The 15,345-nt window shown below is 38.0% G+C and overlaps 1 long non-coding RNA gene across 1 annotated transcript in view; it reads right to left on the reverse strand.

Annotated features, from left to right (window-relative positions):
• Positions 1-2,849: 2,849 nt before the first annotated feature.
• LOC121484275 overlaps positions 2,850-15,345 on the reverse strand; it is a 78,922-nt gene continuing 66,426 nt past the window's right edge. The window contains exon 4 of the long non-coding RNA XR_005985975.1: positions 2,850-2,943. This is a non-coding gene — a long non-coding RNA (uncharacterized LOC121484275). The remainder of the gene's footprint in view (positions 2,944-15,345) is intronic.

Here is a 15,345-nt window from a genome sequence, read left to right on the forward strand (position 1 = left end):
ACATGGTTCCAAAGCTCAGCTCTGTCATTATTAGCTGTATGACTTGTAGCAGATTATGTAGCTTCTCTAAGCCTGAGCTCCCTCATTCAAAAAATGGTGGCTGGTAAAGGTATTTCCATATTGTATTGAATAAATAAAATAATATATATAATGCACTTAGCACAGGACTGGCATCTTAAATACATAATAAAGGTAGCAAATTATTTCTTCCAATGTCTGGTACAGAGTAAATGCTCAATAAAGTGTTACTTACCACACAGTTATTTCATTATGGTAGGGAACTCCTGTGATGTCTTATGGACTTTGCTGGTATGGTTACACATGCTTGGTACTGCTGATGAGACTATCTGACTCTAAATCTAGAATTTTCTCCCAGGGATGGATCTTCCCTGGGCACAGCTCAGCTGAGCAGTCCCTCCCCTTCTCCTCACACCTTCAAGCTAGTTAAAAGTACCCCTCAGATTGATACTTGAAGAAAAGAAAATAGGTAAAGAAGGAAGAATTAACCAAGCTATATGTGAGCAAGTGGAAGGTCTGGAAATAGCTCCACATATTAAGCATGAGAGGATTTTCAAAAGTAGCATGGCAGCTATGCAAATATGCTGCAACAAAAAAATGAAGAAAATGATAAGACACTAAAACAGCAGAAAGAGATGAAAAGGGAGACAGAAGTTAAGGAAACAAATCGAGGGCCAAGGCAATACTACTGAAGAACTATTAAGAAAATATAAACTAAAGGAGAAATAATACATATTTGCTGAAAATTGAATCATTAATGCAATAAATAGGTTTTAATTTTGCTTTTTAACAAATGCAAGGAAAAATTCAAAGACATTAAAATAAGTAGAGAGAGGATAATAGGAATGGAAAACAGACACAAACACTCTGACATAATGACAACAGACATCCCTGAAGCAGCAAACCTAACAAATCATATAGAAAATTGTTTAAAGTTCTAAAAGACAATTTCCCTGACATTAGAAAAGAACTAAAGCTACATATTAAAGGAGCACACACTTTGTAAACAAAAAAATGTCATAGCACAAATAATTGAGATACATTCCAGTTGTAACTGGACTCTAAGGATAAACAATTCTTTAGGAAAACAAGCAATAAAGTAAGTCATTTACAAAGGTTTTTGTTTAGTTTTGTTTGTTTGTTTTTTTTGTTTTTTTGCAAGCCCAGCAGGCTTCAAACTCTCCCTGGTCTCTCTCTCTCTCTCTCTTTTTTTTTTAAAGATTATTTATTTATTTATTCATGAGAGACACAAAGAGACAGATGCGGAGACATAGGCAGAGGGAGAAGCAGGCTCCCTACAAGGAGCCCGACGCATGACTCGATCCCGGGGAATCCAGGATCATGCCCTGGGCTGAAGGCGGTGCTAAACCACTGAGCCATCAGGACTGCCCAATCTCTCCATGGTCTTATTCCATGCCAGAGGTACTGGAACATCCATAAAGACAAGTTGTCATTCATCTATAACTAATGTAACAAGCAAACATCTCAAATATGAAAATAAACAAACTCAGGAAAAATAACACACATGAACCCTCCTTAGAAAAAACATCCACTGATGACTCAACCAAAAGGAGATAAATGGAGAAGCCATGGTAAAAGACCACATTCAGTACCTTTGGTCAAAAGACAAAAGAGCAATATCTACCACGTTCTGAGGGGGGAAAAAGTGTAACTCAAGATTTTATATCCAGCTAGGCTATTTTTTCAAGGTCATCAAATATATTCTCAAGTCAACACATACTCCAGGAATATAGCTACTATAAGCTCTTCTTGGGGACAGGGGACTACTTGATGATGAAATTCACACAAATCAGAGAGGAATTAAAGCAAAGAACTCAAGAATGAAGAGGAGATGATTTAAAAAAAAAAAAACTGGTGCAGAACACTGAATTCACTTAAATATAGAACAAAGATTAACCAACTGTGGAAATTATGGTTATGAAACAGAATGTAAATATTAAAAACCATAACCACATAAAAATGAAATGAACCAACTAGACTCAGCACAGAAAAGAGGAGACAGGACTGTTTAGTGTACTGATGCTCCTAGCTCTCCTAGGAGAGCATGAAAGACACTCTCTAGAAGTGTAATGTGAAAGTGAAAAAAAAAAAACAAACCCTTGATGACTCAAAGCTTTCAATGCTTACTACAATTTCTTTTCTAAATCTTAGGAGTATCTTAAAAGAACTAATGTTCCTTGTTTTTTGGCTTTTTAAAAAGACTTTATTATTTTAGAGAGAAGGAGAGTGTGAGAAGGAACATGATGGGGGGATGGGAGGAGGCAGAGGGAGAAGCAGACTCTCCTCACTGAGCAAGATGCCCAATGCAGGGCTTAATCCCAGGTCCTTGGTACTAAGCCACCCAGGTACCTCAGAACTAATGTTCCTTGTAATAAACAAACATTTAAAGTTCAATTCCCTCAGTTTCACTTTTGTTAACAGCTTCACTTTAGTTCCTTTTTCTTTTGTCAAATTTAAATAGGATTAAACTAGCACATCAAGAATGATCCCATTTCTGACTAGCAATCTAGCAATCTTTTTTTTCTGTATGTACATAGGGTATTGGAAGCAATGTTCTCTTATGACAAGGATTAAATGGTGTTTAGGTGTTTAGGGGTAGTTTTTCTTTTTCTTTTCTTTCTTTCCTTTTTTTCTTTTTTAGAGACAGAGTGTAAGGGAGTGGGGGAGGAGAGGGAGTAGGAAAGAATCTCAAGCAGACTCTGCACTGAGTTCGGAGCTCAATCTCAATCATGACCTGAGCTAAAACCAAGAGTCTGATGCTCAAATGACTGAGCCACCCAGGTGCCCCAGGAGTAGTTTTTCGCTTTTCCCTTCCCTTTGCTATATTCTTCTCCTCCTTCTCCTCCTCCTCCTCCTTCTTCAAAGTGGATCCCCATTGTGTTTACAAAAACAGCAATCAGTATTCTAAAAAGTAAAAGCAAACATGGAAAAGAGTTAGGTCAATGCATAGAATCTTTGCCATGACTCACCTAGTTATGAGCCCATAGATAGGATTTTAACAACCCTGGGTCACATATACTTTGTAAAGAGAAAACACCAGTTCCAAAGAAAATGCCAAGCAAGCTATGGTTGTAAAGATGATCATGGATGAGGCAATAAGAGGGCAACCTGAAAAAGTGGCACAAGCTTTGGTTTGGGAGTCCCAAGACCTGAGTTCTTGTTCTGATTCAGGTACTTATGCTTGGTGTAACCTTGGATAATCTCATGTCACATTGGACACATCACTGAATTTTTCTGAGCACCTGATCCAATATTGCAATATATTCCTATTTCTCATGAAAAAGTAGAATATGTGTTTTTAGGCAAAATATCATAATATTTAAATTCTGGCAACTAACCTCCCAAAATCTAAACACTTGTAAGCTAAACAGAGCACATCTGAAGTCATATTTAGCCTGTGGGCTTACCATTTGATGACCAACACCATTTACATACCCCATCAGTGGATGAAGTTTGGCCTAATGGATGCTTTCCAGTAATCTGCTAAAGCCAGCTCCTAAACACTTACAAGAGTCAGTTGTATGATTCTATGACATCACATTGGTAGCTTGAAATTAGCTATGGTCACAATATTTATACCATGGAAATCAGAGCCAGTTGTGGAACATTTACTATAATCTGTCCCAGCTGATCCTTTGTCAGAACCAGAAGAAATCTAAGATATTCTGTAAGAAATAAAAAGTTAACTGATCAAGCTAAAGCAAAAAGGGGTCAATTTAATTGAAGAAAAAAAAAAAAAAGGACTGAATCACCAAACCTTAGGGAAACCAGGAATATGGCCTTCTGATTAAGACAGTAAAAGACAGTAGCACCTGGGTGGTTCAGTCGGTTAAACATCAGACTCTTCAAGAACTCAAGTCATGGGCAGCCCTGGTGGCTCAGTGGTTTAGTGCTGCCTTTAGCCCAGGGCTTGATCCTGGGGACCGGGGATCAAGTCCCACATCAGGCTCTCTGCATGGGGCCTGCTTCTCCCTCTGACTGTGTCTCTGCCTCTCTGTCTCACTGCATCACTCATGAATAAATAAATAAAATCTTTTTTTAAAAAAATCAGCTTTTTTATTTTATTTTTTTTAATTTTTTATTTATTTATGATAGGCACACAGTGAGAGAGAGAGGCAGAGACACAGGCAGAGGGAGAAGCAGGCTCCATGCACCAGGAGCCCGACATGGGATTCGATCCCGGGTCTCCAGGATCGCGCCCTGGGCCAAAGGCAGGCACCAAACCGCTACGCCACCCAGGGATCCCAAATCAGCTTTTTTAAAAAAAAGAACTCAAGTCATGATCTCAGGGTCATGAGATCAAGCTCCTCCCCTTGGAGCTATGTGTTCAGTGCAGAGTCTGATTGTCCCTCTCCCTCTGCTCTTCCCCCTCTTCTCCAGCTCACATGCTTGCTGTCTCTCAAATAAAGAAATTTTACAAATCTTAAAAAAAAAAAAAGACAAGAAAAGACATAGGACTGTTTGCCACCTAGAATCCCTCTCTCTCCATCAGTAGTGTTGGCGTCTCCCTGGGTCTTAGCTTCCTTTTCTCTTACAGCTTCTCCTCTGTGGCAAGATCAGGACTAGGGGTAGCAAAGAGAAGTGATTGCTCCCTAAGAGCACAGGTCTGCTGCTGGCATAAATGTACCTTCTTCCTCTGGGCTGGGGGAGCCACAAGCCAGGGTACACAGCAGCTTAGTAGGAAACATAGGCTTGGTTTCAGCCCTTACAGGCTTCCCATCTGGGTACCCAGGTACAGTGCACAAATTGCAGAACTATACACAATGACACGATATGAACACATTCTCCAAGAGTGGTACTTTTCAATAAGCTTTATTTAAGATGTTAAGAGTGTGAAGAAAATATAATTAGGAAGGAAGAGTTAATTGGTTCAAATTAGAGCTGAAAATATCCATAGGTAAGCTTGGAAATCCAAGAGAAGGGGACTCTCCTCTCCCTCCCCCATTTTATAAACTTTGCATTTGGGAATAATTTTAGATTTAATAAAAATTACGAAGATAGAGTTCCCATCCCAAGGAATGGAATGACTAGATGTAACCTTATTGAAACTTGCAAAATTATAAACATATGATTTCACTTTCTATTTAGTTGATTAGTCAAAAAAAAAAGGAGGTGAAGGTTGACTTTAAAGTTCAGAATCTTTTGCTAAATTTGTTCAAAATTGTTTTGAAAGTCAACAAGTGGTTACTTCCCCATACTTATCTCCATATAGTATCTTATATTGAAAATAAAGCCAAAGGAAGGAAAAGACTGTTAATAATTATGACAAGGGCAGTTCATTCACTGCCTTCATTCATTTGACAAGATTTCCACAGCTTCTGATATGCCCCAAGGATATAAAGGTAGAGGGCAAAGAGTGATGTGGAAGCACCATCTTTACCCTAATGGAGCTTCCAGTTTAATGGAGACAGGCCAAAGATACTAAGGCCTAGAGGATGATGGAAAGAAACATAAGTTTGTGAAATGGAATGACTGGGTAGGACCTGTGACAAACTGAAAACAAGATGTACTAACTAAAGTTCTTCATTTAATTTTAAGAAAACCAAAAACCAAAAGTCTATGTGGGCCATGGAATATATCTATAGGTACATTAGGCCTATGCACTATTCGAAATATTAAATGAATAATTGCACAAATAATTATGTAAGTGGGAGTAAAGACTATTTTTTAAAGTCTATAATGCCATGAGGAAGTATAGTAATGGCCCCTGACTGCAATTCCTGAAGAAATTACATTTTCTCAGAGACCTGAAAGATTAGAAGTTAGTTAGGCAATAAGGATTGGGAAAAGAAGACTTAAGATAAATATAACAATAGAGGGCATAGGATATTTAAGGCTTTGATATGATTGAAGGCCAGAGAATTTGGGGAAAAGTACCAAGAGATAAGCTGAAGTTTCAGAGGCCAGATAATGAAAGATTGCACAGGCTATGTTGAGAATTTCCAACTTACTCTACAACTAATGAATATTCATTAAAGGTTTACAAACAAGGGAGTGATTTGCTCCTTCATGTGTAGTCACAAAACTATTCTGGTTGGAATGTGTAGAATTGAATGGAGAGAGAGGTCAAGATTGGATGTGGCTGGAACAGTCAAGATGCTAATGCAATAGTTCAGGTGGATGTGTTGGGCTTGGACCAAGGGGTTGATGGTCAAAATGGAGAGATATTTTATCATTTGTAATTAGGAATAGCTGTGACAGAAAACTCCAAACTACAGTGACTTGGAAAGACAGATGTTTGTGTCCCTCTCATATAACAGAAGTCTGTGTAATTGGGTAATGGGCATCAAGGAGGGCACTGAGTGTTATATGCAACTGATGAATCACTAAATTCTACCCCTGAAACTAATAATACATTATATGGTAACTAAATTGAATTTCAATAAAAGACTTTTTATTTTTTTTAAAGACTTTATTTATTTATTCATGAGACACACACAGAGAGAGGCACAGACACAGGCAGAGGGAAAAACAGGCTCCATGCAGGGAGCTTGACATGGGACTCGATCCCAGGACTCCAGGATAACACCCTGGGCTGAAGGCAGCACTAAACTGCTGAGCCACCCAGGCTGCCCAATAGAAGACTTTAAAAAAAAAAAAAATAACTGAAGTCTGCACATAGTCCACCTAGAATTAGATTAGTGGCTCCACAATCACCAAGGACTAGATACCCTCTTCTCAATATGTGACTACCACCTCCTAGTCCAAGATAGCTGCTCTAACTCCAGCCATTCTGTTTTTATTCCAGCCAACATGAATGAGAAAAGAAGGAGAAAAGGCATGTCCAGTCCCTTTTAAAAGCATTTTTAGAAATGATACTCGATACTTTTAGTGAAAACTCATTGGCTATAACTTACTCACATGGCCCCATCTACTTGCAAGGAGTGTGTTGAGAAATAAAATTGTCACTCTAGAGACTACATATCCTGTGAAAACTCAAGAGTTCTATGATCAAGGATGAAAAGAACAACAAACATTTGGGGACAGTCAACATCTTCCGAATAGAAGTAGCAAAGTTGAGATATGTTTTAAAGATAAAATTAACAGGATTTAATGATCAATTTAATGGGGGCTGGGTGAGGAAAAGGGAAGAAACAAACCTGTTTTCCACTATTCTGTCATCAACTAGATAAGTGGTATTACGTTTTTGGAAATGGAGAAATGAAAAAAGTAGCAGATTTGAGACAAGAAATAAGAGTTAGCTGCCTGGAGTATGTTCATCTAGCTGGAGAATTATAAGAGAAACAACTGATTAGTGTTCTTGTATATCCCTTCAGCGATGTTCTATGCCCATAGATGCTCTATAACATACAGGCACGTGTGTGTATGTGTGATCTGTTTGCATACACACATGTATATACACACACTTTTTTTTTTTACAAAACTGATAGTTTTTCACTTCATGTGCCAACGACATAGATTTTTTTTCTTAGCATTTGTCTTTTAAATCAATAGGAAATTAAAAGTAGAGTTACAAATTTAAAAATGCAATAATATTGATTTTTTATTTACCTGTGTAATTACATTCATCTAAGACTTTTTATTTCTCCATATGGCCTAAATTTGGACCTGAGAACTCCCTTTAACACTTCTTATACTACAGGTCTATCCTTAACAAACTATCTCAGCTTTTGCTTATCTGGTAATATCTTAATTTCTCCTTCATTCTTGAAAGATAGTTTTGCCAGATGTAGAATTCTTGACTTTCCCCAACATTTGTTTTTAAAGATCCATTTGCTTATTTGAGAGAGAGTGAGAGAGCTTGCATGCACATGAGCAGGGCAAGGGGGAGGGAGAGGGGGAGAGAGAATGAATCTTCAAGCAGACCCCCCATGGAGTCTTAGGGCTTGATCCAAGGACTCAGAAATCATGACTTGAGCCAAAATCAAAAGCCAGCCACTTAACCACCTGAGCCATCTAGGGCCCTCTCACCAACATTTTAAACATTGCCTCCTGCCTAAGAATTTGGCTGTTAGTCTCATCCCTTGAACGTAATGAGTTTTTTTTTTCTCTTAGTGCTTTTAAGATTCTGTCTTTGTCTTTTGATAATCCAATTATAATATGTCTCAGTATGAATGTCTTTGAAATTATCATACGTGGAGTTTGCTGAGCTTCCTGGACATATAGAGTCATCAAATTGGGAAGTTTTTGGTCACTATTTCTTTAAGTAATCCCTTTGGCCACTTTCTCTGTCTCCTCCTTCTGGGACTCCCAAAATACATATGTTGGTTGGTTGGTTTGATGATACCCCCAAATATCTTAGGATCTGTTCACTTTCCTTTTTTTAATTTCTGCTCCTCAGTATGGATAGTTTCAATTGTCCTATCAAGTTCACTGATTTGTTTCTTCTCTCTGCTCAATCCACTGTTGAACCCCTCTAGTGAACTTTTTATTTCAGTTACTGTATTTTCAGCTCCAGAATTTCTATTTGGTGCCGTCTTACAATTTCTATTTCTGTATTGATATTTTTATTGCGTTCATACACTATTTTTTCGGTTTCCTTTAGCTATTTGAGCATATTTAAGATGTCAATTTAAAGTCTTTGTCCAGTAACTCCAATGTCTGGTCTTCTTTGTATATATTTTCTGTCATTTTATTTTTATCTCTTAAATAGGCCATACTTTCTTGTATCTTTGCATAATTTTGTGATTTTTTAAAATTTATTTATTCATGAGAGACACAGAGAGACAGAGAGAGAGGCAGAGGCAGAGACAGAGGGAGAAGCAGGCTCTCTGCAGGGAGCCCGATGTGGGACTCGATTCCGGAACTCCACGACCCCACGACCTGGGCCAAAGGCAGGTGCTAAACCACTGAGCCACCCAGGTGTCCCGTGATTTTTTTATTGAAAAGTGTACATTTGAATATTATAATATGGTAACTCTGGAAATCAGACTTTCTTTCTTTTCCAGAGTTTGCTGTTCTTGATTGTTGAAGGCCACAGCTGTCCATTTGTCTGTGATTTTTTTTTTCCAAACTATTTTTTGTAGAGACTGTATTCCTTGTATACGGTCACTGAAGTCTCTGTTTCTTACCTGTATTCAGTTAGTCCTTTGAAAGATATTTCCTTGATGCCAGGAGTTAAGGCACCAATCAAACAAAAAACAAACATTTCTTCCATTCTTCACAGACTGGCTATGTTGGGGTATTCTTTTTTTTTTTTTATGATAGTCACAGAGAGAGAGAGAGAGAGAGAGGGAGAGAGAGAGAGAGGGAGAGACATAGGCAGAGGGAGAAGCAGGCTCCATGCACCGGGAGCCCGATGTGGGATTCGATCCCGGGTCTCCAGGATCGCGCCCTGGGCCAGAGGCAGGCGCTGAACCGCTGCGCCACCCAGGGATCCCCCTATGTTGGGGTATTCTTAACGGTTAGCCAGACTTCTTGCAATTCTGCCTTAGCCCTCACCTGCTACTTGCACCAAGCCTAGAGATAATCTGGAGTGGAAAGCTAGGGTCTTCTTGGGTCTTTTCTGAGAATGTGTCCTGTCTTGGGCATGTATATGGCTTTCTAAACTCCCTAGTATATATGCGGGCTTTCATGTATGCCTTAATTAAAAAAAAAAAAACAAGCCCCAGCTTTATTCCCAAACTGTAGGCAGTCTATTGTATGTCTCAATTGTAGTCTTTTTGCCCCAGGCATCTACAGAGGTTGTTTTTTTGTTTTGTTTTGTTTTGTTTTGTTTTTCCTACCTTACAATGTCTGAGCTATGTCTACTTTGCTTCTGTGAGTAATTTCTGAGTTAGGTGAAACACAGATACACCTTGTGTGAATCCTTCAGGTAGCCTTCAGACAGAGTAGAACAAACAAACACAATGACTTGCTAATAGGTCTGCTCTGCTCTCTCTGGAGCCAAGGCCAAGGCCCCACATTGGGAACTTAGGTCGCTAAATTCAAGACTGCCACTTCACCAGGAAGGGGTGGAGCAAGGGCAAGGAAAAATGGCATGGAGATTTCCTACGTCTTTTAGGTTCTTTTTCTTGATTCAGCATTTGCTTGGTGGCTCTAAATTTTTTACTATTTTCCAGAGTTCCAAAGTTGGCCTTAACAGTTTCTGGGGTTTCTTTCTAATGTTTCTGTGGAGGGATGGGTGTTTGGAGCTGTCTACACTATACCAATATCACCTTTTGGTAAGCTTTTTAACTTTAAATTTTGAAATAATTTCAGACTTTAAAAAAAATGCAAAAACAGGAGAAAGAATTCCTATACTATTTCTATTTCGCAAATGTTAGTATCTTTTATGACCACAAAAAAATTCATCAAAACCAAGAATTAGTATTAGCAAATATATACACCTTATTCAAATGTTTCCAATTACCTACTAATGATCTTTTTTGGGTCCAGAATGGAATTCAGGATCATTCATTTCATTTTAGTTGTCATGTCTCCTAAGTTTCCCCAATATGGGAGAATTCCTTTGTCTTTCATGACCTTGACAGTTTTGAAGGGCACCATCTAGTCATTTAAAGAATGTCTCTCAATGCTATTTCCTAATGGCTAAATTCAGGGATACATTTTTTTTAAAGAGTACCGTATAAGTGATATTGTACCCTTCTCATTGCATCATATTAGGAAGCATATGATGTTGAGATTGCAAAGATAGTTTAGAGAGTTTTCAGCCTGTTTCCCCTAATGTCAACATCTTATATAAATATGACATCTTTGTTAAAACTAACATAGGTTATTAGCAATAGTATTAACTATAGACTTTACTTGGATTACCAGTTTTTCTCCTGTCCCTTTTCTGTTCCAAGACACAATTCACGACCTCCTTTTTTTATGTGATTATTCTCTCACTAACCCATAGCACAGGAGTCCCACCCCTTCCCTCTCCATGTTGGAACCTAGATTCACTAATAATATGGTTACCAATGGCTACCAAGTTTCACTTCTCACATCTCCCCACCACAAGAGAGGAACTGCCCATACATTCTGTGGTTCACATTCAAAAATCCTAAAGAAGGATTTTGTTTGGATTGACTTGTGACAAATGCTTTCTGCTAGAACAATCAGATATGGCTGAGAAGGGAGGGTCTCATAATATGGCATAGCTACTTGGGGCCTACCCTAAGGAAGCAGAGGTATTCCTGCAGGAGGAGAATTATTATAAACTGGGCAGTAACCTTGTTGATTTTAACCAACTAGTCTATTCACCTCATTTCACAGATTAAGAAACTGAAATCTGAAGAGGTAAGTAACTTTCCAAAGGCCCAGAGCTAGTCTTTAGCAAAATGAAGGCTAAACCCACACCTCCTAATTAATTCCCAGTCCTAGACATTTGCCACTATGTCCCTAGAACTACCATGATAGTGGTACTAATCCCAAAGAATCTGAAATTAGAGCCAACCCAAAGTTTATCTACCTCTTACTGTTGTATGAATTTTCCAGTGTAACCAAGCTGGCTTCAGAGTAATGGAAGCTATTCATTTCTCTCCAATACTGGGATTCCAAAATAATGTGCATTCAGCAGGTTAAGGTACAAACTGTTCCACTTAGCAAAGAATTGGGTGGGGAAAAAGATATCCAACAGCAGGTTTGTTAAACAGCCTAGACTAACCATATAATAAAATAACATTCAAAGTATAAAGAGAATGAAGAGATCTGTATGTGTGTTGACACAGGAAACTGTTTCACAAGTCTTAAGTGAAAAACCAAATTCAAGTAAAAGGTGTGAATAGTGTAAACCCATTTATGTGGGAGACAATGGTAACAGCAACAATCACCACACTGTTAACAGTCTTCATCAAAGGTAGGTGAGATTACAGAATATTTTTTTAGTTTCTTCATTATACTGTCCTTCATGTTTGAATTTTTAAACAATGAGTATGAATTGAAGACGTTATACTGAGTAAAAGAGATCAGACACAAAAGATCACAGAGTATATGATTCTATTTGCATGAAATGTCCAGAATAAGCAAGTCCATAGAAACAGAAAGCAGATTAGTGATTACCAGGGGCTGGTATGAGGGAGGATGGGGCGGGGTGACTGCTTAATGAACATGGGGTGATGAAAATGTTTTGGAAATAGATAAAGGTGAGGGCTGCACATTGTAAATGTACTGTTTGCCACTGAATTATACATTTTTAAATGGTTAACTTATGTTTTATGAATTTTGTCTTAATTAAAATAAAGTCTTTTCCTAAGTGGGGAAATCTCAGTATCTACATATGCTCTTCCATGGGCTTTGGGCAAATTGCTTATCTTTGCTATGTCAGTTTGTTCATCTATAAAATAAAACGAGTTGAAGCAGCTGGTCTCTAAAATCCATCAAGGGTCTCGTATTCTGATTCTGGACACATTCAACTTTTATTCATTCTCTTGTAATTCAGGCTGACTGCATAAGCTGTTTTTCTGATGTCATATTGCCGACCTAATATTAAGAGGAAAGAAGGTAAACCACTACTTTCAGAGATCACAATGTATAGATTCATCTAAGCCCAATAATAAATGGCAAGTGATCACAGAAAAAATGCAGGGCAAGAAAGAGTAGTAAAAGTTAATAATCACAGGTAACATATGTCTTCCATGGGCCAGGCACTGTGCTAGATGCCTTATGAATATTATTCGTATTTTCACAGGCAATCCTTAGAAGAAAACAGTAGAGTTCCAAAGGGTAAATAACTTACCCTGGAATGCACATCTAGTAACAGGCAAAGTTGTATTGAAACTCAGTTCTATTTATACTCCAAAATTCGTGTTCCTTCCACGTATTCATGCTGTTTTCCAAAAAGAAGGAATTAAGGAAAATGACCTGGTAATGATGGTAAGGAAATACAAAAGCAAACTGGAAAGAAAAGACAAAGAAAAATGAAAAGGGAATGATCAATGAAAATCCAAGATTATTCCTATGGTTGAGAGTAGATCCTCCCTGAGCCAATGTTCATCTTGATCCTCTGGTATGCCTTCTGTAAAATTATGACAAACTGTTCTTTCACCATAATCTGCCAAAAAAAAAAAATTTCATTGAGTTTAAAGAATCTTAAGCCTATATTTCCAGAAAGAAGGTCTAAAAAATCATTGGATTGAATATTACTGAGTGGGTATTATTTTGTCCTTTCATTTTAACAAAGAAAGGAGCTAAAAAAGAAAAAGAAGTATCTTCCAAAATAGATAAAGGAGAGGTATATAAAAATAATTAGAATCAATTGAAAGAATAAGAGATATTTGGAGGATAGAATATTTAAAGAAAGCAAGTGTACAAGTCATTAAGATAGGGCAGCCCTGGTGGCCCAGCGGTTTAGCACTGCCTTCAGCCTGGGGTATGATCCTGGAGACCCAGGATTGGGATGGAGTCCCATGTCAGGCTCTCTGCATGGGGCCTGCTTCTCCCTCTGCCTGTGTCTCTGCCTCTATCTCTCTCTCTGTGTCTCTCGTGAATAAATAAATAAAATCTTAAAAAAAAAAAAAAGTCATTAAGATAAAGAATCAAAGAATCAAATACAATTACTATCCAGTAATGTTAAAGCAGTTAAAACTGTGAGGAAGCAGTAGAAACCAGTTATGGTTTTCCCAGCATGACAAGTTGCTTAATAAAGGACATTTAAAGTTTTGGGAACTGAGGGCAAAGTATGTCCCAGACCTTCATTTGCAAAAGACACCAGACCACTGGTTAGTGAAAGTCACTTGCAAAAATCATGGAAGAGCCAGTGGATAAGCTGGCTGGTGAGTCTGGAGGGAATGATTACTTCATTATGGAACCAAAGAAGGAAATGGAAAAGGGAAGGTGGTCAATACTCCAAGAATGGCAGGTTTGACCATTAGCCAGAGTAAAAATCCTTTAGAGATAAGGTAGACCTAAAAACTGTCTATCAATGAACCACTTTTCAAATCGAACACATCAAATAAGGAAGGGAATCCTCAAATAGGAGGAAAAGAAAAAACAAGCAGCATGCATAGAACCAAAGAGCCAGAAAAGGCCACTACATTGATTGGACAGGTTTTCATTGCTTGAGGCAGCCCAGTCAAGGAACTACCAGATCTGAAATCCAAACCACATGATTGCTCATCAAGCTGGCTGCCTATAGGGCTACACCCTGGAGCCTTTCCATCCAGATTGGAAAGGAAGAAGTAAAATTATCTGTATCCACAAACAGTACGATCAGCTACTCAGCTATGTGGAAAAGACTAAGGAATCTACCAAAAAATCTAGTAAAACTAACAGCAAGATCACAGAATTACTAAGTCAACATACAAAAATCAATTATAGGGGCACCTATTTGGCTCAGTGGTTGAGCCTCTGCCTTCAGCTCAGGTCATGATCCCAAGGTCCAGGGATCAAGTCCTGCATCAGGCTCCACAGAGGGAGCCTGCTTCTCCCTTTTGTCTCTGCTTCTCTCTCTGTATCTCTCATGAATAAATAGATAAAATATTTTTTAAAAATCAGTTACATTTCTATATACAAGCAACAAAAAATTGGAAATGAAATTTTTTTAAGTCCATGTACAATAGCATCCAAAAACATAAAATAAGAGCTGTCCAGGGGCACTTGGGTGGTTCAGTCAGTTGGACACCCAACTCTTGATTTTGGCTCAGGTCATGATCTCAGGGTCATGGGATCAAGCCCCACACCAGGCTCTGTGCTCAGTGGAGAGAGTCCACTTGGGAAGTTTTCCTTCATGATCAAAAGAGAAGCTTGAGGATTTGGGGTAAGAGAGCCTTTTTTGGACCTTTAGAGATAGTTGTCTAAAATGTGATGACTGTAACTATGGTAGCCATCTTGAAACCACAAAAAAAGACAAGTTGAATAAAACGCAGCAGAGAAAGTATCCATGCCCAAGACTGCTAAATCACTGCCCAACCTGGGAATACCCTATCTTTAGATATTTTTAGATATCTTTAGATATTTTAGAATAGTAAACAATAAATATAAGCCATCTTTCAGTAAGCATTCTGAAAACATCCTGTTACATAGGTCAGTAAGAAACAGACAACTCCACAGAAAATTGGATAAAAGATACAAACAAAACTTACATAAAATGAAATGCAGATAGGTAAAAAAAAAAATCCCAAAAGATGCTCAACTTTGCTAACAATTTAAAAAAACACACCAATAAACAAGTTGGTTTTTTTTTTTGCCTAGTAGACTTATAAAATTTAGTAATACTAGAGTTGATAAGTATTTGAGGAAACAGGGCTTCTCAGGTTTCTGAGTAGATTGCGACTGGTATACTAGGACACAATTTAGCATAGTTTATTAAAATTTAAAATGTGCATACCCTCCAACCCAACAATTCTACAGAAATACACATCCACACAAAGATGTTTACACAAGGATGTTCAGTTAAGCCAAAAACAAAAACAAAAACAAAAC

Source organism: Vulpes lagopus, chromosome 2, assembly GCF_018345385.1.
Source record: "Vulpes lagopus strain Blue_001 chromosome 2, ASM1834538v1, whole genome shotgun sequence".
NCBI lineage: Eukaryota > Metazoa > Chordata > Mammalia > Carnivora > Canidae > Vulpes > Vulpes lagopus.